Genomic DNA, 26,747 nt, shown 5'->3' on the forward strand with positions numbered 1-26,747 from the left:
GCCCCAGCTTGGGGTCCAAGGTCAGGAGAGGCCCCAGGGTGAGAGCAGAGGGGGCCTGGGGGCTCCAAGGCTGAGGCTTTTGTCGGAGACAACCTGCCCGCAGCTCCCAAGGGCTGGCCGGGGTCCACGTGCCCTTTCACGACTGACCCTGTGTCAGTTTCCTGATCTTTAAAATGGGCACAAGGAATATTTAAAAAGAGAACTGAATAAATGTAAAGAATTTAGCGCAGTGCAGGCGGCCCACGAGGGCAGCTCCTCCCCATGTCACCCTCTCCTACAAATCCTGCCCCTTCCAGAGCCAGTGGTTTCACAACAGGACGACCCTGGTGTCTCAGCAAACACTGGTCCCCGTCTCCACCGCCTTCCCTTCTCCAGAATGAATCCTCCAGTGTTTATTTTCCTCCCCTTTTTGTGTTTTCCTCGTAGGTGGTGCTTACCCAGATTCCAGTATCTATAAAAACGCTTCACAGTTCATTGATTATAACCACGTCTGGCCACACTCTCACAAGAGACTGTGATCTCTCATCTTTGTAGTATAAAACCAGGGTTCAATTTACTGTTTACTAGGATGAAAGAGTGGACAATATTTTTAGTAAGAAGTTCATGTGTTTTAAAAATCCAGTCTTAAATGTCTACAGAGAAACCACTAGCCACGCCTTTTGGCTCAGGGCAGAAGCACCCTTATTCCCACCCCACCCTCCCCCCCCAAAATTTCATTTTTAACACCCTGGAGCGGCGACCATTAGAAATTCATTTCTTTCAGTTAAGAAATTGCTCCTGTTAAAATGCAAAAATCCTAAGAAACTTCACACATTAAGTACTTATCAGTACTTAACATCTCATCAGGATTTAGTTGATCAGATCTTCTTTATTAAAGACCTAGCAGCTCCTGTGAACCCAGGGGACAGAAACTTCTCAAGGGCAGGGGCTTGGCCTCTTTCAATGCAGGGCATGGCCAAGGAAGAAATAGGTATTTATTGAATGAATGAGGGATGAATGAATGAATGAACAAACGAATGACTCCATGTCATAAATAGTAAAATGGAAAGAGCCCGAGTTCATGCTTCAGTTTGATGGTGGATTAATAAGAATTCTGGGAAGCTTTTTCCATGCACATAGCAAGAGTAATTTACAAATCGCTTTGGGAGAAACCTGGGCCTTTCCTTCTCCAAGGATGGGATAGGCAGTTCGGTCCTCACTTTGGATATTAGGACTTTGGGGCTCCTGAGACAAACGCACCCCTTGATTTTTAGTCTGGTTGCAGCCAGACGCGGAGCCCCTCCTCCCTCGGGGGGGCATGGGGGTAACACAAAGGGCCTTTGAGAGGAAGGTGCTGGGCAGGCAGTGGAGCCAGGCCAGGCTGGCTGTGACGTTTTTTAGTGTTTCAGGCAAAGCACGGTTTTTTAATTTTAGTGAGTACCTAGAAGAACTTGCCTTAAAGGTCAGTGGGACTAACCTCAGGAATTCCGTGTTTTATCCCAGGAGAGGAAGAGGTGAGAAGAGAAGCAAAACCATAAACATCGGCCTTTCGAGCTGCATGTGACTGAAACCGTTTGTGTGGGATCCTGTCTCACTTCCCGCTTTCCCTGCACGCCCAGCAGGGCCCAAAATCAATGTCAAGGTCATGCATGTCATCCACGGCCACGGCACTTGGAACCCGATTATTTCTAATTTCTTGGTAAATTTCAAAATCCCTAAAAGTCGTGTTGAAATGGACTTCCTCGTGGCGGCAACAAAGAGCTCCATCATCCTTGGTGTCATTCATCTCACTGGTTCCCTTAAAAGGATACAATGGATCCCGTCTTTCCCTTTCTGTGTCTAACCTTCCCCGCTCCAAAAACATAAAACATCTATCTGCTGACAGAAAAAGAAAGCTTGCTTGGAAAGGCAGAGTGGATTTACCCCCAGAAAGAAGTAGGTTTCTGAAGGCAAGCTTTCTAGGAAGAGGGCAGGGCCCCTGCGGAGAAGAGGGAAGGGGTGGAGCTGGCAGCAGGTGGGCATCTGGGCCAGGTGAGCGCGGCCAGAACAGAAACTCCAGGGCGAGCGGCCCGGGAGGGAAGGGCAGCAACTAAATGCTGCTGGCTCTTAGATATTTCTTCCTCTGAGTTCTGATCATGTTGTAAGCCTCTGAAGACAGATTCTCTTTGGAGTGGGTGTGGTTTTAACGTGAGTAACAAAACAACTACCCCCGGCCGTGAGCCCTGGAATCTTAGCTGGGTATTGTGCCGGGTGGTGCGCACATGACCGTTTTCCGTAAGGCCCCACTGCTTTGGTGAGCTTCTCAAAAGGATCCATGATTTTTCTTTTTTAATTTTACGAGGTGACTTGAGCAAAAATTGATGTGTATTGGGCAGCACCCCATCTAGCAGCTAGAAGGGAGCTCCAAGGAGCTGACAAACTAAAACACTTTTACAGCCAGACGGAAGCTAGAGCAAAGTTGTCCTAGGCCAGAAAAGCAGGTTGGTATTATGAGGTTACTTTTCTTTTCTTTATTTCTTTTTTTAATTTTATTGAAGTATAGCTGATTTACAGTGTTGTGTAAGGATCCATGATTAAAACTCACAAACAAACAAACAAGTTTCACTAAATGTGGGATGTTTAAAGGTTCTACTTTACCCTAAGCTGATTGGCTGACTTTTGCTAAAAGTTATTAATAAAAATTCATTAAAAGTGCTATGATTTAGGGTTTATCAGTGTAACCTTTGTTTCCCGCCCCCCGCTCCGGGCTGTAAGCCAGCAAAGGCCAAGAACATTGTTCCAGTCGATCTTGTGCGTATCATGATGGCCCTTCAGAGGATACACATCATAGGACACGGCCTCCTCGGATACCCCCTACCCCCCGACCCCTCATGGAGGTAACGCAGACGGCTGGTTTCTACCTTCTTCACGACGTTTCACTTAGGCCTAAACTCCTTTCGGGGGCAAAGCCCCAAACCCTAAATTCACCGCGGAGCCTGTGTGAACGTTGGTTGGGACCCGTTCCTTGAAGGTGAGCCCTTTCGTGTGGATGTGAGTGGACAGGCCAAGGGCAGGGGTCCCCGCTTCCAGGGGAATCTACCTCCACCCCTGAACTTTGCTCCATCTGCTGCCCTCAGTTAAATCCCTGTTCTATGCGCTGTTTAAAAACATGAAAACAAAACTTAGCAGGATGTGAGCAAACATTCCTTGCAGTCCGTGAGCAGAATCGCGCTCCAGTAAGCAGGAGCGTCTCTAGCTGGGATGCTGCCCTCAAGAAACACGTGGGCGCCCAGTTCGGCTCAGTAGCACGTCAATCTCCATCTGTGGGCTGGCCCGGTGCCCTCTCGCAGGTCGCTGGGCCCCAGGACAGGGCTGCCAACAGCCCTCGGAGGCAGGCAGATTCCAGAACAAGGCCGAGAAGTGTCCTCCACGCCGCTGGAATATGTGAACGCTGGGCACCCGCGTGGCTGACCTCTCCTGAGGGGGGTCCATTTTCACTCATGGAGACATTGAGGTTTCATTTATTTATGTATTTATTTGTCTGCTTTTTCCTTTAAATCTCTTTGCCGTCCCACCCTCCTTTTTGTTAAAAGATCACTTCCACCCTTGGAATGTGTGAAGTGGATCCCCAGAAGCACAGAAAAACAAACACCATGCGAAACAGATGTTCCTCTGTTTAATCAAGGAATCGTATGATACCTTATAGCATTAGCGGAGGTGTCAGAACTACTGAAATGAGCTGTGATGTCATGTGCAAAGGTGAAGATATAAAAAGACAGCTGAAGTGAGTGCATTTCTTCAGAGCTGAAAGAGAATGCATTTCTTAAGAATGAGTGAATGTCTTCAAGGAACAGAATTCTAACTCATGGGTTTGGTTTTCAACCAGGAAGGCTATGCCACAAGGGGGTGAGTGATTAAACTTCATAGGCCCTCTACCCCTGGCTGAGGGCACGTCCAGCCATCAGGCCCGTCCACTGCCCACCCTCATGGGCTCAGACAACACTTCCAATCTTTTGTAGTTTTGAAACTTGCTTCCAAAAGCCACTTCGTCCTATAAACAATCTTAGCATTTAAGGTGAGAATAGCATATTATCACTCAAGAATAGCAAGTAACCTTCATGGGGAGAATATGAGAAAAATTTGGCTTTGGGAAAAACAATTAGTAAGCTATTCAGCCTTAAAATTTGTCAGGTTCTTAGGAAACATGTAATAAATGCTTAAGATGAAATTCTTAGTAGAAAACGCACATACAAATTATGTGTGTGTGTGCACACACTTGCCTATGTGCTGCTCGTGTGTGAATTGAGATGGGTAGTAAATACTCCAGGCTAAATGGAGCTATATCAGAGTGTTTGGGTTTTTTAAAGCTAAAACATGATATTAAAAAATCACTTTAGAGAGACAGCCTACCTTCCTTTCTTCCCTAAGAAAATTATAGTAGTTAAAATTTAGTGGGAAACAAAGGAATTGCTGTATGATTGTGAAAGTCTTGTAAACATATCTTAAATTTGTGAGATTATAATCTTGCAGATTTTGAATTCAATTCAGTCATGAAAAAAACTACTAGCTCCAGGCCTGAATGACGACAGCACAGTGAGGAAAGAATCAGAACAGAACGGGAACCTAGTAGCTCTAATATTTCTTTACCTCTGTCAAACAGGGTCTTTAATCTATAGGAACATCCAAGGCTTTAATTTCACACTTCATAAAATCATTTATCCTTGAACATGTGTTTAAGTGATAGTATTACAATATTTACAGGGCAAACAACAAACAAATCAACAAAAGAAGTCATGATCAAAGTAAATAACTCAAATGGATTTGACCATTTTAGGGCACCGAGAATTGACAATGTTAATTTTAAAAACAGAAGATTAAAGACAAGGGATGTGACCTTCAGCACATTTGCATCTTTGAAACTCAGTTTTCTCACCTATAAAATGGGGATAATACTACCCACTCTGCAGGTTTATCTCACAAATTAGATGACTCATTCTTTCATTCAGCTAAGATTTATTGAGTCCCTATTATGTGTTAGGCAGTCAGAGATGCAGCCCTTCCAACTGCGGGAAAGGCTGACAAGGTCCCTTCCAATGTGGGGCTTGCTCCCTGGTGGGGAGACAGACCCTGAGCCCGCTACCAAGGATGCTGGCAGAGGATGCGGGCAGCGCCTGGTGCTCTGAGAAATGGAGGCTGGGCTGGGGACCCTCCTTGGAGAGGCTGGCTCTGACGTGAAAGCCCAGCATCCCTGCTCCCAGCTGCTGGGCATCAGTTATGCAGCAAGCGCGGCCATGAGCGGGGGGGGCGGACACGGGCGTCCCCAGGACCCACATCTCATGGAGGAGGTAGATTGGCCAGGAACAGACAGTGGAGGGAAACTGAGTTTCCCAGGGGCCACCCCTCGTCTCGTGTGAAAATAACATTTTGTTACACAAGCAATAGTTCTGTCGAACAAAATCGTCCCTTGCTTTTGCCATTGGCTCACCTTTTGTATGGAAATCATTCAAGGGTTGTGGCAACTGAGTGCCCTGTTCCTTGAGGCAATCAGTGTCGCAGGGACCTCCAGCCCTGAGCCCATTCGGCGGCGCCGTGCCTCGCCCCGCTCCCGGGCCGCAGGAGCCTGACTTTCTAACCGACACGTAATTGCTGCAGCTAATGGCAGCGATTCGTCCGCCTGGCCGTCCCGGCTGGAGCCCTCGTTAGACGATTCCGTGCTGCTGTGTGCTGCCCCTTCCGTTCGTAGGCCTGGTCTACACGGCGGTTAAGTGATGCCGGCGATAAACATGTTTAATAGGGTTTGCTGCTCTCGGGTTCACTGAGCAGGGACATGCTTTGTTTTTGCTAGGACAGAAAATGGCGTTAAATTGGTTTATTTATATGGGGTTGTGGAACAGACTCCTCAGATCTGTTCTACCTTAGAGACGGCTAACAGAACGAACGAAGGGATCTGGAGTCTAAATTGGGGACCAGTGTCCTGCAAAATGATTTCACAAGTTTCATGGATTTTTTTTTCAAATTTCAGATACTTTTTTTAAGAAAAAGGAGAAAAAAAACACCAAGTACTATTGAAAATTAGAACGCTGCTTTGTCCAACTTGAGCAAAACGCACGTAATGAAGACACGCAACACACAACTCCATAGACACACACAACACATGACTATCATATACATGTATTCAAGAAGAGCCTATGGAATGAATCTGACAGCCAATCTGGAAGAAGAAATAACATGAAATATCAGATTTTATGCCAGAGTACGGGACATGCAACTTGGGAAACAGCATGGTTTTCAAATGAATGAGAACTAGTCAGCCAGCTAGCCAGCCCCCTAAAAAGAGAACCTTGTCATCTGGCGAGCCCACAAAGGTAGGTGGGTATGTTGAGCGATTTTCGATTACAGGAGGGGAACTAAACCCAGGCTAGAGGGGAAGAGTTCCTTGAAATGCCTGGTTAGCACTTGCTGTCATTTGTGGCCAAAACTCCCTCTCATCCTCCCAGGGTCCCTCATTCTAGTGCCTCACTCTCCTCCAGCACAAATGCCAATGACAGCCGCTAGGGCTGATTTAGATGCGAAAATCAAATGCTGCTCTGAAGAGCACAGCTTGTTACACATTTACAAACATCCCTTAAAATACCATGACATCGTAGTAGGATTAAAAACACTGAATCCTGCCGTGACCTTTCAGCAGACGAGAAAAGTTTAACCTTGAAGCAAAACTGATGTTGAGAGTTGCCTGTCTCTTAATTTAGAGCTTTCTGGTACTTGAACAAAATGTAGAGTTATTACTCAGCCATAAAAAAGGAATGAAATAATACCATCTGCAGCAACAGGGATGGACCTAGAGATGATCCTGCCAAGTGAAGTCAGTCAGAGAAAGATAAATATCACATGATATCGCTTACATGTAAAATCTAAAAATTAATGATGCAAATGAACTTGTTTACAACAAAGAAACAGACTCACCTTCAAAAATAAACTTACGGCTACCAAAGGGGAAATGTGGCGGGGGAAAAAATTAGGAATTGGGGATTAACATATACAAATTACTATATATAAAATAGATAATCAACAAGGACCTACTGTACAGCACAGGGAACTCTACTCAATATTCTGTAATAACCTATATGGGAAAAGAATCTGAAAATGAATGGATATATGTACAAATGAATTTACTTTTCTGTACAACTGAAACTAACACAACATTGTAAGTCAACTATGCTCTAATATAAAATAAAAATAAAATTTTAAAAAATGTAGAGTGATTTTTCTTAACTTTTGTGACTCCCGAATTCATTGCATTAGGGCAATTTAAAACTGGGTATTGTGACCCCACACTCTGTTGCTTAAATTTTGACCCTTCATTCCAGACTGAAGCATGGAAGTCTCCCCATGCCGGGCTCTGATGATGTGTGTGAACAGGCGAGGCGAGAAAGACCCCCTAGCAGAGGGATTAGCAAATAGTATTTTAAGTATATTCAGCCGGCTTATCCTATGTTCTGTTGACTCGCAGCTGACCAGTAACTCTTAGAAATTAGAGGCTAAGCACGTCCTTGCACAGAGGCTGTGTTTCTCTGGTTTTCCAAAGCTTGTGCAGAGAGCTAAGATACAGAGGTACACTGCTAGAGTGAAAACACATTCATATTTCCAAAAGGAGGGGAAAAAAGACAGCGAAAGCTCCCCAAACAACGGCGTTCCTTGTGACAGCAACTCTTTCTTAACAGCCTCGAGTGTTTAACATATTGAAACAGTTCATCTTCCTTCCATGAACTTTAATAACTCTGCCAGGTGAGAAGCTGCGCTCATACTTCTTCATGCTGTCTGCTCCCCACCGTATCTGCTCTGATGTGCGCATCTGCCCAAGCCCACGGCCGCGGCGCCGGAGCCCCGCGCACGGTTATTGCCGTCATCAATAACCTGTCGGCCAGCCCTCCATTTCTCACCCTCCTCTTACCCTTCAACCTCTAATCAGAGCTCTTTGCCATGATCACTGATCAATACACAGGGGCACCTGTTCCCTTAACTCACCCGCTAAAGTAACATGACAAAGGGACAAATATGATTTTGACCGGATCCTGTCGAGTAACAAGAAACGGATCTGGAAATTTTCCCTTTGGGGCCAATTTATAGAGAAAACCAATTTTTACACTTGGGACTAATCTCTTTCTTTGCTCACTAGCCATGATACTTGGAAATAAATACAAACCTTATTGGGTAGTATGCGAACAAAGTATTAGTTTAAGAAATTCTATTTTTTTTTACAACTGTGATTATTACTTGGAAAAACTAAATAAAAATTGAGCCGGTAGATTAAAAGAGAAAAGAAATTCTATTTTTTCTGCATGTCTCTAAATAATGATGAGTTAGGGGGAAAACTCCAATACTGTACTTTTCCCAAAAGCCTCCTAAATACACATGTACTCTCAAAACTAATTTTGGGAATTCAATTTCATATTTTTATTTGCGAAATTTTCCTTCTAAATGTTAACATTTTTATATTAGGATAGTGAAGATTAATGATTTTGTCATAATTTTGAGGCATGGACTTAAAATTTCATTATTAACCAAAGCATCGTTCATATCTTTGTCTGCAGGAAAACATACACTAGAATGGCCTGGCTTCTGTCCTCCCACTTCAGCCTGCACTGTCTGAAGAGCTCTTTGCTTATCATTTACACACCTGGTTATGTGTAGTAGAAACAATTTTAAGTGTTAAACATGGTAACACTTAGCACAACAGTTTTGAAGGAAATACTCTAGTCAAATATAGTCAGGTTTCTTCATAAAATTGATACACGAGAGCAAGGACACAATGAAATAATATCTTGGTAGACGTGAGGTCGGTCCTTAATGACACAATGGTCACACTGGTTGTGTGTTGGGGAATATATGCCCAAACTCCATAGCAAAGACCCTAGAAATAGCTTAACTACTCCTGTACCAATCCCGTATGTCTGGGGCCTGTGCGTACATATACAACACAGTCATGCCTAAGTCTTACACCATAATTACTGTGAAATTTGCATGTCCCATTATTACTAATATTTATAAATGTTACAACATCAAAGAGATTAATCAAAATGCAAAGGACATGAGTAAAGAAATGGCAACATCTTGGGTTGTAATTTTTCAAACTATGTACTATATCGTTGCTCTTCCCCCAACAAATTAGTCTTTTGCAGGAAGCATGAAAGAAATGACATTACTAAGCTAAGGACATTTTTTTACTTCCTGCTGGTTTGCTTTTGGTTTGAGTTGTTAATAGTGTGGAACCTTACTAGCTTTATCAATTTCTCAGCATTTTTAAAATCAAATACTATCTTTTGAACTTTTTACACACTTCTCTTTTTGTGTTAATGCAAAGCTCTACCCTGGTCTCTTGTGCACAAACTGAGAAGGAAATGCCATAAAGAGGTTCTGGGAAGCGCTGAGCGGCCCCTGGGATCATAAACTACTATGAGGCCAGTGGGCATCATTGCCTTCCCACGTGTCTGTGTTTGAAATCCACTCGGCTTCTTATAACCCATTAGCTTATTTTATGACAAATGATTGAAAGAAATCAATTTCTAGAAATATAAAGAGCGCCTCAACTTATATTGAGACTCTGGGATTGTAAATATTACAAGGTTAACACGGATGAGAAGATAATGTAAAGGGCTGTTTAAATCCATCCCTCTTCTGTTTAAGCAACACTAATTAATCATAGCATTATTATCAACACATTGAAATAAAACCCTTCCCCTCAGCTTAAGTGTCCTCATGGATCATCCTCATGGCTGAGAAATAAAGATCTTCCCCACTAGGCAAGCTGATAAGAAAATGATTGCAAGGGGTCCCTTGAATATATCGCATATTCAAGCAAACAGTCCCCGTGATCATAAAGATGGGTCACTTCAGAACGCACTTGAATTTTGAGCTTAGATTCAATGTCAGTGTACAAAATTCAAAATTCAAATGTTGATTCATATTGCAGACTATTCTAAATTAAGCATGGGATTTAGATTCTTTGCCTATGGTAGCACCCTATTTTTTAAAGTAACACTTCAATTTAAAATGATACCATGTATAAAATAGATAACTAATGAGAACCTGCTGTAGAGCACAGGGAACTCTACTCAATGCTCTGTGGTGACCTAAATGAGAAGGAAATCCAAAAAAGAGGGGATGTATATATATATATATATATATATATATAAAATATGTAGCTGATTCACTTTGCTATACAGCATAAACTAACACAATATTGTAAAGCAGCTATACTCCAATAACAATTTTTAAAAAATGGAAACGTGGAAGTTGACAATAAAAAGAACAACAAAAAAAATGAAGGTATGGGATAAACAACAAAGTCCTACTGTGTAGCACAAGGAACTCTATTCAATATCCTGTAATAAACCATAGTGGAAAAGAATATGAAAAAGAACGTACATATATATGTATAACTGGATCACTTTGCTGCACTGCAGAAACTAACACAACATTGTAAATACTTCAATAAAAATTTTAAAAATGAAAGTATAAAGAACAGCCAAGTATTTAATTTAGCATAAAAATATGACAGAACAAAACACCACAGTTACTTTTTCTCTGGCATCATATATTTGTGTACCTTTTAAAATTTTATGTAAACCTTTCTTGGTTATTGATTTATTCAAATATATTTGAGGTAAAAGTGTGTGCTTTTTCAGTATATTGCCTATGTATATACAAGAGTTAACAGGAAACAAAATTTGAAAACAACTTTAGAGTAATAATAGTAGGAACCCTTATCTCTGTTCACTATTGGATTGGAATTTAGCAAGGGCAGCCTTCTCTGACATAAAATTGCCCTTTCCAGGGGAACTGTCCTAAGAACATGTCAGTAACCTTCTCTGAGGGTCAAGCAGGTGTCAGATCTTTCTCTAAGATGTTGATGTTCTAGAAAATACAAGAGAATTCAGAGTTTTAATTTATGAGGAAGAAGGGGCCATTTCAAGGTGCTACCTGTCTAAGGACAAAATAAATTCTTTTAAAAATATGTTTGAATAAATAATAGGTCTATTTAAGGCCAACCGACCTCAGACCAAATCCAGTTCCACATCCATGGATTACCTGAAACAGGACAGGTGTGAAGGCATCGGTGGATTAGACCTGATTCCTCACCATGCGCTAGGCTTTATCTAAACCACATGCCCAGGAGGAGCAAAACCGGGCTGTGTGAATGAGGAGAAGTGAATCCTCAGCTGACACTTTATCCTCAGGGCATCAACAGATATAAACCAAGAAGACATTGAAGCACAATCTACGTGCTTACGTCAGCGTGTCTGACTGTGGTGCACACCTGGGAGTCTAACAGGAAGGGTGAAAGTGTACCTTTTAGCATAATCCCAAGTGCCCACGATACAATCGGCAAGCTTAATTCCTTTGATCTCCTTTGCCTGTTGTATTAGGACGATTCTTGCACGTGCATACAGTGTCCCTAAAAATAAACACGTAATAATGGCGTGTCCATCCTTTAAGATAGATTTTCTATCTCTTTCTGAAAAGTTTTTATGTAGATGCTTCATAAAGGTACAACCCGGGTGAACTCTTTGATGTGCATTAAAAGTGTCCGACCCAAAGCCAGGATTAGCTTTGCAGCATTCAGATGATGGACTATGTTTTGAGTAGTGATACACTTGTCTGGCACCCTAGATTGGACACTTTCGGAAAAGAAGGAGAAAGCAGATCTAGGACCGTCTGCTCTTGCACGTGAGTGAGCCTGCCTGCTTTCTAGAATGGAGACAGGACTCGGGGTACATACGTATCAGGCTTAGAGCCACGGCAGAAGGATTTCACGAGTGGTTTCATTTCCACTTGATCATAACACTGTGATAACGCAGCATTCAAGGCAATACTAAAAAATATTCCCATTCTACTTTGCCAGAATTTTAGGATAATTCCTCCTTTTGGACTTTGGAAATCATTTCCCTTTCTTTAGCAACTCTCCAAAAGAATTCTCACTGCCTGCAGTGACACCTACTGCTAGCAGAATTGTTCTACCTGGGGATGGAGGCAGACCGCAGAGTGCCAGTCGGGGATGTGAAGATGAACTGATTGTTATAACTCGGAAAAGAAATTCCTAATAAAAACCAGTGCCTGTCCCGGGGCCAGACCTGAAGCAGGAAGTCGGCACATGGTGCCTAAATCATAGCATTGGACCCAGGACCCCGGAGTTCCATCCCTACCAACAAAGGGAGAGGGATGTGTCTGGAGCCAGGTTCCTTCTTCCCTCCAGCTTTTCTCAGCCCTGCCGCTTCTCAGCCCTGCCGCCCGGCTCCCTGAATGTGGTCCGTGGAAGGGTCCCATTCCGCCACAGGATAAACCACTACCTGATTAGCAAAATAATTATTCCAGCTGCCACCACATTCTGCATAGAGCTAAGAGGGGCTTTTTTGCAACAAAACAATGTTACTTTTCCCTTAGAACATCTGTGACCCATTCACAAAACTGCTAAATTAAGACAATATTATTTTAAATCACTATCTTTGTTACCTTCCCAACCTTAGGAAACGGCAGCAAATATTTAAATTTAAGACTGTGCTTCCCAAGATTTTCACTGGAATTCTGCCATTTCCAATGTGCAAGAATGTCTGCAGTCGGTTTTTCTCCTTATATGTTTTAAAGGAACATCATAAACAATACACAAAACAATAATTTTTACAAAATATCTAAAATTTTTAAGTGATTATGCTATAAACATTCACATGGTAAAACCATAGCCATCTCTGGGGTTGTTTTCCTAAAATATTAGACTCTGTTGACATTGCATTGCCCTCCGCTAGCTGGGTTTCAGGAGCGCAGTTGGTTTCAATTCCGTTAACCATTGACAGATTATCCAGTATTAGGGAGAATAACTCTTCTGATATTGGGTGTCTTATAAAAAAAAACACTTTTTTAAAAAAGATAGAGATTTTCTTTGCCATATTTCCAATGGAATATACCATGAATTATTTCTCATTTTCATTTTGGTAAAATCAGAATGTGGGAATATTCAAATTCATGCTAGAATTTTTTGCTGGTTGTTTAATCAGCCGACACACATACAAATCTATTTTATGAGTATAGCGTATACTAGGCATGTTTACATCTCGGGTATATAACGCAGGAGCACTAAACATAACTTAAACAAGTAATAAGAGCTTCATTTCCCCACACAGCACAGACAATTGCAGCTATGATAGAATTCATCACTGCCGCCTTGGAATAATATGACTCAGTTCCGAACGGCTGTCCTTAAAATCTGACAATAGAAAACTCGTCCACAGCATCCGTCAGGACAGTCACAAAAGTTAAGAAGAAGTTACTTTCTGAGAACCAATTATTGTTTGTTACACCATAGTGCCACCACATGGAGTGATATTTGAATATAATTCAAGTGTTTTAGGCTCAGGAAACTGTCTGTAAATAATACTTTGCAAACTTCAGTAAGGCAACAAAGAGAGAGATCTAATCTTCTCTCTGGCGTGTGAAGTGCAGAATGTTTCCTTGTGAAAACAGAGATGTCCCATTTCTAAGAGCATGAATGCACTGTAGTAAAAACAGAAGAGCCAAACTGCCTTATTCCATCAATAAAAACAAGGACCATTTGGTAAAAGGATGCATTACACATTTTCTATTTAAATCAGTTTATAAGAAGCAGATGTTAAGCTTGCCTGGGTAAGAAAAAAAGGAGTTATAAATGAATTAAACCAATTTTTCAGTATTTCTCTGAATCTACCTTCTCAAAGCATTTGTGTTTTTAGTAATAACTGAGATTCGAGGACATGTTAATAAGGCAAATGGTTTTATCCCCTAGTCTTTAAAATCTCAGAGGCCAGGTTAGGAAGTCCGCCAAATTCAAAGCTGGGTTTTAAAACATAAACCCACGTAGGTTCCGAATCACATTAACTAGAGAATCTTCAGATTAAAAAAATCACCACGTAAGGGCATCTATGAAAAATGCAGCCTACGCTTAAATTCTATGCTCTGATAAAGCGTCCGTGATTTTAGATTTCATGATCTCTGTCAGTTGGCTGTAAAGTATAAATTGCAATTCAAGCAAGTTAGAATGTTTTCGTTTTTTGTAGAGGAGGTTGGTATAAATTGTGAGGACGTTTAACATCCAAGCCCCAGCCGGGTAGGGATCATGTTTCTAGATTCTGTCCCCTCCCTCCCGCTCCAGCACCCCACACCGCTCACCATGTTTAGGGTGCTTTCCATCGTAATTGTCCTTAAAAGAGCTTTAATTAAATGGTGGACCTGGATGGTCTCAGTGGAGCCCTTTGTGCTCGGACATTTATAAGGAGCAGGCCAAGTGTGCGAACGCTGTGGACTCCACGATGGTTACATTGAACTCATTCTTAACGATCTCCCCTCAGTTACTAACTTCAACACTATTTTTTCCTTAGACTGCATTAATGAATCCAATAAATAAAGCATTGTATCACCCATCCAGAATGGACATTAATTTTAGAACAAAACATTAATCAATTTAAATTTATGTACTAATGCAGACACAATCAATTTCAACTTCTTATGACAATTAGCAAAGCTTTTGCTACATCCCTAGAACACACTGACCCATCAATTACGGTTTGCATCAAAGTAATGCTAATGACACCTCCTTCTTCCTTAGGCTGTTGGCAACCCACCTGATTGGTCAATTCGAACGCAGCAAATCAATTAATATAAATTATACATGCACAGAAAGATGGGTTAATATCATAAGTTAATTTAATTAATTGTGTTTGATTAAATGAGGTCCTTTCATTAGCCCACTTAGCCATGAACCATACATACATCATCATAATCCTTTTACAAGCTCCACCGCCCAGACAGAGACCTGACATCAGAGCATATTCAAATCACCAGCCCCAGCCATGCAAGCCTCCCTGCATAATTAACAACTCAACGAGCTGCAGTCACTTAAGCCGAAAAGAACACTGTTCACATCAACCTCTCTGATACAGTTTAAATTGAAGATGTCACGGGTAAAACAAAGGTGAACAGACGATGGTAATTAAAAATTAAAAAGGACAAGGGGAGTTTGGAACTAATGGCATCACAGTGGAAAGAGGGCCGGGGCCCCGGTTCTGGAAAACACGAAGCGTGTGGGCGTGAGGTCCTTCTCAGCCTCATCCTTTCTGGGTGGACTCGGGGTAGAGGGTCTGTGGACTCGGAGAACAGGGGACAAATTTTACAGGGAGGGTGGAAAAGGGCTGAGCTCGGAAGCCGGAAGCGACTCTATCAGGAGCAGAAGGAATTGTCCCCTGACACTGACCAGAGTCATCCTTTGTCACGACCCCGACGTGAATGGGAGGCGAGAGGTGCCCTGTCTGGTCCGCTGACGTCTGCCCACCCACCCTGTCTCCTGCGGCAGCCAATGTCCGGTGTCCCACGGTGTCCCACGGTGTCCCACACAGGAGCCCGTTACCCCACTGCCCCTCGTCCAGCTTCTGAGGGCCGGTTCCTTAAATGGATTTTCCTCCAGACAACATGGCAGACCCTTGACATAAAATATAGGGATGCCTGATGGAAGTTATTCATTCCTTCCTGGTTCGATGCACAAGCTTCCAGGAATGGCTCTAATTCACGCTGGATGCCCAGGTATAACAAATAGCACGGCTGCGTTTCAGAGATAGAACCGTGTCTGCAATGCAGCCCCGAGAGAAGTTGCCAGACGCCACGTGGGGAAGGCGGTATCGCTCAGGCTGTGGCCACAAAAGTCGAGTGAAGGGTAGAATGAGGGCATTTAGGCAGAGGATTCGAAACGCGACTAATAAAAGTATCCTGGAGGCTGAGAGAATGATTTTTTTAAGTTTGCAGCTAATTGTCTGTATTGCTTATTGCATTTTGGATATTGGGATACAGCTTTCATAGCAAGATAAATAGTACCTGGACTTACGGGCATTTGTGTTATCTTTAGATAACTATTTAGCCGTCATTAACGTAAATAATAGTACGTCAAAGACAAATATAAACATTTCAAATGAGATCGATACTCATCCACAGATGCGTTCAACTTTGGATGTCTGAGAAATAAAACCACAATTGGATGAAGAAGTGACAGATATGGCTTCAAAAGCAGTTTGTTTTGGCAGCAAGAAACGACTTGCTTCTTTTCATGCCAGGTGAGGAAGACCGTCTCTCTCTAGACAGATAAACTGCTGTAAATGTAAGTTCACACGCACACACACGTGTCCACATTATAGATCCTGTGCGTGAATACAATGCTACCTGCGTGGATGACATAAATCCCCACCACTGCCCTGAGACAACCAGCTGGGGACCAGGGCCCCCTCCACAGTGACAGTCATTCTCTGTGGGAACGCTGACCTCACAGCACGTGACAGTGGTCACAGGTGCAGCTCAGGGATCCGAAATGCGCTAGCTCTGGTCCAAGCCTATGAGTGGCCTTAGGGCTGCCATGCTGCCTTCCTTCAGCCTCGCTAAAATCGGGATGGAAACAGTCACTTCTCTCCTAAGGCTGACTGAGTGTTAAGTCATCTTAGATCCTGGGATACAGTTGGCACCGAACGCATGTTAGCTTATATCATTATCATGTTTCGCATCTATTTTTATCTCCCAGCAAAGAAACCACAACCTTGGTGACCCCAGGCTGTCATGACGTCGGGCGTATTGTTTGTGATTCTGTGACTTAGGAGGACAAGTATCCCTTCCTTGCCCGGCGTCTGCAGGCTGTCCACCCTCTGCCTGGTGCCGCCTCCTGGGTCCTGGGTCAGGACTGTGAGATGCGCTTCTCTTTCTGGGGCCGGCGGCTCCCTGGGCGTGTTCTTCTCATGGCAGGTGGCTGGAGCGTGAGAGCCTCAGACTGCGGACGCACATCCAGTGCCCCTGCGCCTGCTGCCATCCCAATGATCAGGGGGGCCACATGGAGGAGCCATGTGGACGGGCCCAGACTCAGCAGGGGGTGACAAGTCCTTAGCTGTAAAGGGAGGGAAAACAAGGTGAAGGGTGCCGAACCACCGTCCAGCGGCCACACCAGGAACATCGTTATCTGATTAGAAAAATCGGTGAATGCATTAGTTATCTGGCATCTAGAACCATCCCTGATCACCCTGGAAGTCTGATGTGTGTTTGCACTCACATCTTTTCTCCCCATTATGCCAGGCCCATAGCAAGTTTTAATACACGGAATCAAATACATTATTTCGAATGAAAGAATAAAATGATGCATAAATGAATGAATCAACGTGTGAAAATATTCATCTTTAGTTATTCTGTTCCACTGGATATACAATGTCGTAGGACTTTGAGAATTACTCTGAAATCTCATTCCTAACACATTCCTCCCAATAAGAATTTTTTTCAGCTGCCTAGATCCTAGGAGTGTAATATGTCTTTCAATAAGATGATTGAAATACAGGGTATTGCTTTCTTTTGGGGGGGGGAGGAAATAAACTGATTGAAATAGACTTTAAGGATTTAGGGAAGCTAATTTGGGAGTTTATGTTCAATGTATTAAAACAATAAAAATCATCAAAAATTTAATTTAAAATTAAGCGGACTGGAATTCTTTTCACTGAGAAATAATCCAGCGCTTTTCCAGGAGTTTCTTCCCAATGCTTTACCCCAACAATTGCTCTTTAGTGGAATTGACCTACTGTGATCTAGCAGACATGGTCATTTTTCAGAATCTAAACGCAGAGGAATTCTCACATGGCCCTGAATGCAGCTCCTTTCCTGCTTGCCCAGCATGAGAAATAAGTTAAAATGCGAAAGTAAAATCGGTGACTATTAGCTTAGCGTTTGCAGATCACACATGGAGGAAGAAAACTAATGAAAATATGTATGACGTCTGGAAAGTTTTCACCTATGTTGACAAAAGCACACCGGCGTGTCTGTGTCTGAGAGCCTGAAACATCCTCACCAGCAATAATAAGCCCAGGTTTCTTCCCCAGCAGGGGGAACGGAGACAGCTGTAGCAGAACAAAGGGTATATGAATTCCCAATAAAATTGCTGAATTAAGTCTTAAAATGAAGATTCTCGAATGCAGAATACAGGAGGTGTTCTAGGGGAGAAAAATCTCGATCTGATCTTACGTCATAAGGCACAGCTTAAATAAAAAGTAATGCAAATGAACCCGCAGTTCTGTGCAGGAAGGAACCATAACGGGGACACTTACGAGGGGCAGAGTGAGTGCACGTATGAATGAAAATGTGTGGGCTGTTTTAGTGGAGTTGCTGTGTATTTAATATGGAAAACACTTAAATGTCCTTCTGAGCTCTTGCGGTCACGTTATTTGTGTGTGGACCCCTGAGCTGATGCAGCGCCCTACAGAGACGCATTCTGCCGGCTGCCAAGTTTCCCGAGCAGCTGAGTTTAGCTACTTCCAGAAAGATGCATTGATCTCCAGTCGGCCGGTGCCATCCTAAGGGATTACTCGAGCCCTGTGGGAGCATCAGAGGAATCCCTGGGCACAAGCAGAAGAGGGAAAAGCTGCCTTAGATACTAAGGCCCATCTCAGGAGCTGTGTCTTCAATCCAACACAAGCGATACTGGAGTAAAGTTGCGTAAAAGAGCAGCTCTGTGATTATCAGACTGAGTGAAGTAAGCCAGACAGAGAAGGACAAATATCCTATGATATCGCTTATATGTGGCATCTAAAAAAGGGTACAATGAGCAAAACAGAAATAGACTCACAGACATAGAAAGCAAATCTATGGTTATCAGAGGGGGAAGGGGATAAATTGGAAGTTCGGGATCAACAGATACACACTACTATGTATCCAATAGATAAACAACAAGGACCTACCGTACAGCACAGGGAACTCTACTCAATATCTTGTAATAACCTATAATGGAAGAGAATGTTAAAAAAGAATATATATATATATATATATATATATATTTAGATATATGTATAACTGAATTACTTTATTGTGCACCTGAAACTGGCACAATGTTGTAAATCAACTATATTTTGATACAAATTTTTTAAAAAGAGCAGCTTCTCTGATGCTTTCCTCACTCTGTAAGACCACCTTTAAGCCAGCAGCTAACCCAATACTCACAGCGAAACAGCTTAGCCATGCTTCCCTAACTTTGATTTGCTAGTCCTTTAAATGTCAAAAGATCTTCTACAGGAAGATAATGTTTATGTTCAAATCAGAGAGAAAGAAATCATCTGTAGGGAGGGTAAGCAGGCACAGGTCCTTTTGCAAAATCAGAGAAGCTCAGACGCTATGGTAGAGAAATTCCCGTAAGTTATTTAAACGGCATTTCTGGGTTAAATGGTCCTTTTCTTCAGAAAAAACATGTCAAGTTATTGCAGACCCGGGGTTTTATGAACACAGTTGGAGAAATACGGGCACAAGGGAGTTTTACTTAAACCCTCTCCTGGTTCTAGGGTCTCACTGACCTCAAAGAACCCTGACAGGTCTGGGGTCACCTGGGGGATTCAGGGACAGAGAATTCTCAGGTTCTATCAGAGCACATGTATTTAGATGATATTTCGTCTATAAGATCTTCTTCTCAAATTGGCAACTCTGAAGACATTTTACTTAGGAATGAAGGTGAATGATTACTCCTTAACATAAGAACAATGATACTCTAATAAAATTAAAATAATTGTTTTCTTAAAACCTCTATTTAAAAACATTTGAAATTATATGAAATCATTTGTAGAAGGTAACATACACATGTTTTTTTTTTTGCTTTCTTGCACTGGCTAGAACCTCCAATAAAACATTAAAGGGAAAGTGGTGGGATCAGACACCCTAGCATCGTTCTTGATCTTAGCATATTTTTGAAGTAAAACTTTTACATTAATCATTTCTGGGAATCTAAAGATAAAGTTTTGTGTGTGGTAATACTTGTGAAATCTAAATAATGCTTCAAGTAGTTAAGGGAGACATATCCTACAACATGGATGGATCACAAAAGCATCAGTCAGACTGTGCCAAAGAAGCAAGACTGAAAACATCACTTCTTACATGCTTCCACTTACAGGAAATGTCTAAAAATGGCAAATCTATCGATACCGAAGGAAGAACGGTGTCGGACTGGGCTGAACTTTTTAAGTTGTCAGTTTATATTTTTAGGTTAGGAACTTGGTTAGACAGTTGATAGGTGGGTTTAGGCTCTCAAGAGTGAGGTGAAATTTAAAATGTGAATTTTGAGGTCCTATCTCAGAATCAGAAGTGTGTATTTAGACTCCAAAGGACGGGAGCATAGCGATACAGGAGAGAAATAAGAAAGAATCCCGGAGGATCCACGTTCCAATGTTGGGAGGAGAAGAAAGAAGAGTGGTAGAGGACGGTGAAAGGAAAAGCCGCTCGATTCTAGGAGGAACCTGGGAAAGAGAATTTCAGGAGCCATGTGGAGTGACGCATTCCTCTGTCATTGGGGGCTTTGCTGTGATGTGTGAAAGAAGCTCCATTAGGGGTAACACCAGCGTCAGATTGGAAGTGGGTCAGGGTCGTGGGGTACAGGAGTGGAGACAGGCTTTGGGTAAAGGCAGGATGGGAAAGGAAGCGTGGAGAGCAGGGTGACCACGGGCGACAGCATCACAGGACAGCGGGAGGGGAGGGACGCAGGCTTGAAAGGCTGAGGATGAACAAGCTCAGGACTGACATTCTGCTTTGGGGATAGGAAGTCTGCAATGCATGAAGGAAGGGCAGGAACGTAATCATAAACCAGCGTGCATTCGTTGAAAAGTAGAATCAGCAACGCTCCAAACCCAGGACTCACTGCAGTGAAATGGAACACGGTGAGAACAGGTGTCCTGGAAAACAAGACCCCACTGAAATGGAAGAAACAAGGTAGACTATCGTCTACTGAAAAGGAAACCTCAGTTTCCGAAAGACAGGAGTCGGGTCTTACTAATCGTTCCTCGCAATGGACTAGAGGGAGTGTGTTTATCACGTGGGTTGGGGCCATAATTAGGGAATCACACAGATTTGCAAGACTGAGTTGCTTTTCAACTCAGGAAAATTTTGTTCAATTATGTCTTTACTTTCCTCTGTTGTTTCAGTTGTCCTGGTCTGTTCCTTGGGCACATCTAAGGTTTATAGGTAGAATTACCGATGATTTACTATCGTTTTCATCAGTTGGTCCTTCCAGAGACTTTTCTCTCTTTCACAACACGATTTCAGTTTTCTTCAGGTGTCAGTTCTGCTTTCATGGGATTTAATGAAAATTTAATTCCCCCCTTAGCTTTTGTGTTTAAAGGCAACATTTTCTTCTTTGCTTCCTGTGTCTCTAGGAAGACATTTTATTATCCTCTTACAGCTCCCAGATCCATCTGATGGCAGCAAAATTCTTTTCATCTCAATTTTTGTATATGAAACACATGAATTCTTAAGTATCCTTCTTATTCCTATAAAAACCATGTTCACAGACATTCTTTTTCTCCTGATCTTTGTTATATGTTTAAGGACTTAAAGTTGTTGTTTTCAGTTTATATAACCACAAACCATTCAGTGCTTAGTACAACCCAACAGATAAACAGGTGATATGTATTACCTTCCTCGTAATTCATTTAGGCGCTGATGGTTTTACCACGTTGATCTAGATTTTATGGATCAACTGATAAATAGTATCGCCCACCTCGTGCAAAGCAGGCATTGGGTATACACTGTGCTGAACTTGGATCACCTTATATCCCAGTTAACACTAGTTTGTTGTCATGTTTTACAAGGAATGTGTCCATTTCATTTAAATTGTTTAATTAATAGGCATAAGGTTTTCCGTTGTGTTTCCTTATTCTCTTTTTAGTATCTGTAGGATATGCGGTCATATCACCGCTTTTATTCTTGTTATTTGTAATGCGTGTACTCTCATTTTCCTTTACTAGTCTAGCTAAAGTTTTATCAGTTCTATTTTTTTTCAAAACACACCTCTTGCCTTTATTATTTTTTTCCATTCTTTGTTTTCTACTTCATTATATTCCAATCTGTTATTACAGTCTTTCTTTAGCAGTTTGTTGTTGTTGTTGTTGAATTTACCCTTCTATTACGTTTCTTTAGGATACATCTTGGACTTTAAACCTAGTCTTTATAATAGAGACCTTTAAAACTATTCATTTTCCTTTAAGAACTGCTATTGCTGCATTCTGTAAATTTTGATATGCTGCTTTTATTATCATTTAGTTCAAAATATGTTCTAATTCCTTGAGATTTCTGTTAGATTTGTAGATTTCTTAGAAGTGTCTTGCTTAATTTTCAAATGGTTGGTAATTTTAAAAATATGTTATTCTTGTTGATTTCTTGTATAATTCTGTTATGGTCAGAGTCTATGCCTTCAACCCCTTTAAATTAATTGAGACTTGCTTTATGAAACCATGTATGGTCTATATCAGTGAATGTTCCATTCACTTGAAAATAATATGTACTTGCCATTGCTGTATAGGAGTCTGCATACATCAATTAGGTCAACTTTGTTCACAGTGTTGTCTTCTATATCCTTATTGATTTTGTTTGTCAGTTTACCTGTTTTAAATATGAAGAGAGAGATATTAAAGTCTTCAATTGTAATTGAGGATTGGTCTATTTCTTCCTTTAGTTCTATTTTGCTTCAAATAGAACTTTGAAGCTGATATTATATTATTATATCTTCTTGTATTTACATTTTATCTTTAAAACATAAGTCTATTTATCTTGAGTTCTATTTTTTTCTGGATATTAATATAGCTAACCCAGGTTCATTATACTTAGTGTTTATATGGTAAAGTTCTCCATATTTTTACTCTTGGCATTTGTGTTTCTTTTTATTTAAGGTGTGCCTCTTACAAATAACACATAATTTGGTCTAGCTTTCTTTCCTATTATGACAATCACTTCCTTTTAACTGTAGCATCCAGTCTGTTAACATTTAATATGTACTACTGTTGTCATATATTTCACTTTTACATTTTTCATAGACTCCAAACTACATTGTTTAATTTTTTATCATCTGCTTTAAAGAATCATTTTACTTTTAAATGAATGACATTTAAAAAGAAAGATAGACTTAAGGAAATATTTCTTTATATATACCCAGATGTTTACAGTATCCAGTGATCTGCATTCATTCCTATAACTCCTTATTTTAAGATAATGTCATTTTGCTTCTGATGGAAGAATTTTCTGTAGCATTTCTTATACTTCAGGGCTGCTGGCAATAAATCCTTTAAGTTTGCTTATATGAAAAAGTCTTTACATTGTCTTAATATTTGAAAGACATATTTAGTAGACATTATATTCTAGGTTGGCAGTGTTTCTTTCTTTCTTTCTTTCTTTCTTTCTTTCTTTCTTTCTTTCTTTCTTTCCTTCCTTCCTTCCTTCCTTCATTCCTTCTTTCCTTCTTTCTGAATTTGACAGAGTTTCCTCCATTCTGGTTTGAATTTTTTCTAATTAGAAAAATATTTTTCTTTTGTCTCCCCCACCCCCCAGTACTTATGATATTTTCTTTTTAATCACTAGTTTTTACAGTTTGGCCATAAGGTACCTAAGTGTGTATTTTATTTTTATTTTGTTTGTTTTTGCATGTGTTGTTTTGTGGGTTTGTGGGATCTGTGGGTTGAGGTTTTGGGTCAAATCTTTAAAATTCTAGCCAATATTTATTCAAATATGTATATTTTTCTGCCTCACTCTTACTTTCTGCCTCGCTTTTTCTTTCCCTAGGACTCAAGTTGCTTTTATGTTTGTCTCTTTGGAACTGGCCTGAAGGTCATTAATCTCTAGGTTTCTGTCATTGTTGTTATTGTTTGCTTGTTTTGCTTTAGTCCTTTTTTCTCCCTGTGATTGGCTTGGATAATTTCCACTGATCTCTCTTCAAGTCCGCTGATTCATGATTCAGCTGTGTTCCACCTTCTGTTGATCCATCTAATAAATTCTGTATTTCAGACATTGTATTCTTCAGTTATAGATTTCGTTTTTCCCAATTTCCAATTCTTTACAGCTTTCATATCTCTCTTTAAGTTCTTCACTATTACACTTATTTTACCTTTTTATTCATCTATCATGTAGGCTCCTTAATATATCTATCATAGGTATATTAAAGTTGTTATTAACCAATTCCAAAATCTGGAAGACTTACATGTCTGTTAATATGGACTGACTTTTCCCTTGACTGTGAATTTCATGTTTCTATTTATTTGCCTGTTTGGTGTAGTTAGCTAATTTGTTTGTTTTCACTGTGTACTAGGTGTTGCGAATGATACTTTGTAAGGACTCTGGATTCTGTTATCTTTCTCTAAAAACTGTTGAGTTATTTTTCTAGCAGGCAATTAAATTTTCAGTGAATCTCTTATCTCTTGCAAGTGGATTGCTTCTGCCGCTTATGTGAGTGTATCTATTTTGGTTTATCTCTGAGTCCTAATACATAGATCTTAGCACCAGAACATGGTCCTTACACATAAGACTTTACTCTCTTTGGGATCTAATGGAAAACCTGAAATATTTAGCAAGTCCCTAAAACTTGGCAAGTGCTCAAAGTTCTGGCTCCCCATTGACAGGCAGCTCCTGAAAGATTGCCCCTGATTTTTCAGTCTGCCAATGGATATTTTAACACAAGACCATGTGTTACTCCTTCCATGTACAGTCCAGGAGTCAGCAGTGCTTTGAGGGAAGTTGGCACTCAGATTTAGGGGCCAGCCCCTTCCTCCTTCCTGGGATTCTTCCTCTTCACGTCAGCAGCTCTGGCTTCCCTCAAATCCAGCTTCTGACTCTGGACCGGAAATACTGATGCCCCCAGCTTGAATGCTATCCTCCAGGACCTAGAAAAGCTGGTACCTGTCCAAAGGGGAAGACAGAAAAAAGTGGATCTCTTTTCTGTGGCTCTCTTCTTTCAGTGCTAAAATTGTCTTCAATTTCTGCTGTTTGGGGTAACACTTAAGTGCCTTTAAATAGCTGATTTTGAAAATATTTTGTCCAGAGTTTATAACTGTGGTTGGGAAAAGAGTTAATCCGATAAAATCCACTTTGTCACTAATCTACAGAATTATTTTTAGTATTTAGAGAATCACGCGCCATTTATGGTTTATTTTATGAAGAAGAAATGGATATCTACTCTCCCAAAGTCGCACACATCCCACCCCAAATGACGTCCATCCCTCAGCCTCTGACACGTCCCTTGATCTAAGCTCCCTTGACCATACTGAGTGCTTGTGTTTAATCTTCATCTCTTGCCCAAGGGTGCATCGGCGTTGAGATGAATAGATGTATAGGAAGGTGATAAAATGTGTGTTTAGGGCATGGGTGGCTTGGTATTGATTTTATATATTTTTAGAAGATACTTTCTACAAAAATTGGGGTAAGACAGCCTTTGGTGTTTATGTGTGTGTGAGTTTGTTTGTTTGTGTGTATTTTATCAAGTTTGTCTTTGCTGTGTCATTCATTACAAATATCCCTAAGACTTCTCGTTAGATACTGAAGTCCAAGTTATTCTTCAGCCACAGCAGTTGTCTGAGGTCATTATAAAGATTCCCACTGCATGGATGAATAAATCAAGGTTTAGAAAGACTGTGTAACTTACCAAGTTTACACATCAGTGTAAGAATCAGAATTAAAATGCTTGCCATTTCACTCCAGAGCCCAATGCCGGATCATTAGGCAATATTTCCAACCTTTCTGCTTAAAATAGCCTAACTTTGAAGTTTGATAGTCCTTAAAAAGAAGGTCAAATGCCATTTCATCTCCTTTTGTAATCACTCAGTCAGAAATACATTCCACCTTCTGAATGTATAGCTTTTACGTCTAATGTCGGTTACATTATTCAAGTTTATATTTTTTGACATAGAAATTCCTATAGTGAAATACAACTATAACTAAAATCATAGGATATCCTAAAGCAAAGATTTTCTAAGGTTTTGGAGCAGTGAGGCATTCCCTTCTCCCTTGCCCCATCCCACCCTGGGAAATTACACGTGGAAACTAAGGTGAAATTCATCCAGTGTAGGCCAGTGCGAACGACTCTGTTATGACCAATGTTCATTCCCATATTGTTCAATATTTTGAGCGTCTCCCCTGTGCGGAAACCTAAATTAAGAGAACAACATATAATTTGAAGAAATTCTTATGTACTTAGACCTCTAAAATTTTCCAAATGTGCTTAAGCATTTATAATGCACGACTGAGTATATAATTCCCAGAGGTTCAGGGACCCCCTGAAAGTCGTGAAAAGACACTGCAGATTTCTCACAAGTAAACTTTTCTCTCACTCTCGTTCTGCTTCCACCAAAAACCAATAAATATAATTAAAAATGTCTCTAACTTTCCATATATAGCCATGTTGATCCCTAAATCACAACAATAAAAAAATGAAGACGACTCCATATTCATGAACCATTCAAAACTGAATTGAACATATGGACATTGAGGGTTACGTTGAGCAAGCTGGGGGACTCATGTGCTTCCTGAGATAGAAAATTCATTCTATTGGCACCAAGCAATAACAGCTATAAATACAGCGTGTAAATATTTTATGAATAAAACTCAATAATTTCAGCAAAGCCCAAAACAGATGCTTAATTTATGTAATGACAAGTCCCGTCTTTGTTACAGGTTGGCTCACTTCTGTGATCACATTTAATTTCAAACACAAACCTCTCAGACTCATGTGCTAAAGCTTAGCTAATCTGCTCTCTTTACTAAAGCGTGCATAATATGCCTAAGTATTGCTAATTCAGCAGTGAAAAATAAATTACACTTTTAAGCCAAACAATTAACACTCAACTTTAAACGCTGCTTGCCAGGGCAAGTAGACAGAGAGTGGAGTGTTCTGACATGCTCCTTCCCTGCTGAATTCATCAGATGGCATTATATTAATATTTCCTCCCAAATCTCTTAAA

The sequence above is a fragment of the Orcinus orca genome, chromosome 15 (assembly GCF_937001465.1).
Source record: "Orcinus orca chromosome 15, mOrcOrc1.1, whole genome shotgun sequence".
Classification (NCBI taxonomy): Eukaryota; Metazoa; Chordata; class Mammalia; order Artiodactyla; family Delphinidae; genus Orcinus; species Orcinus orca.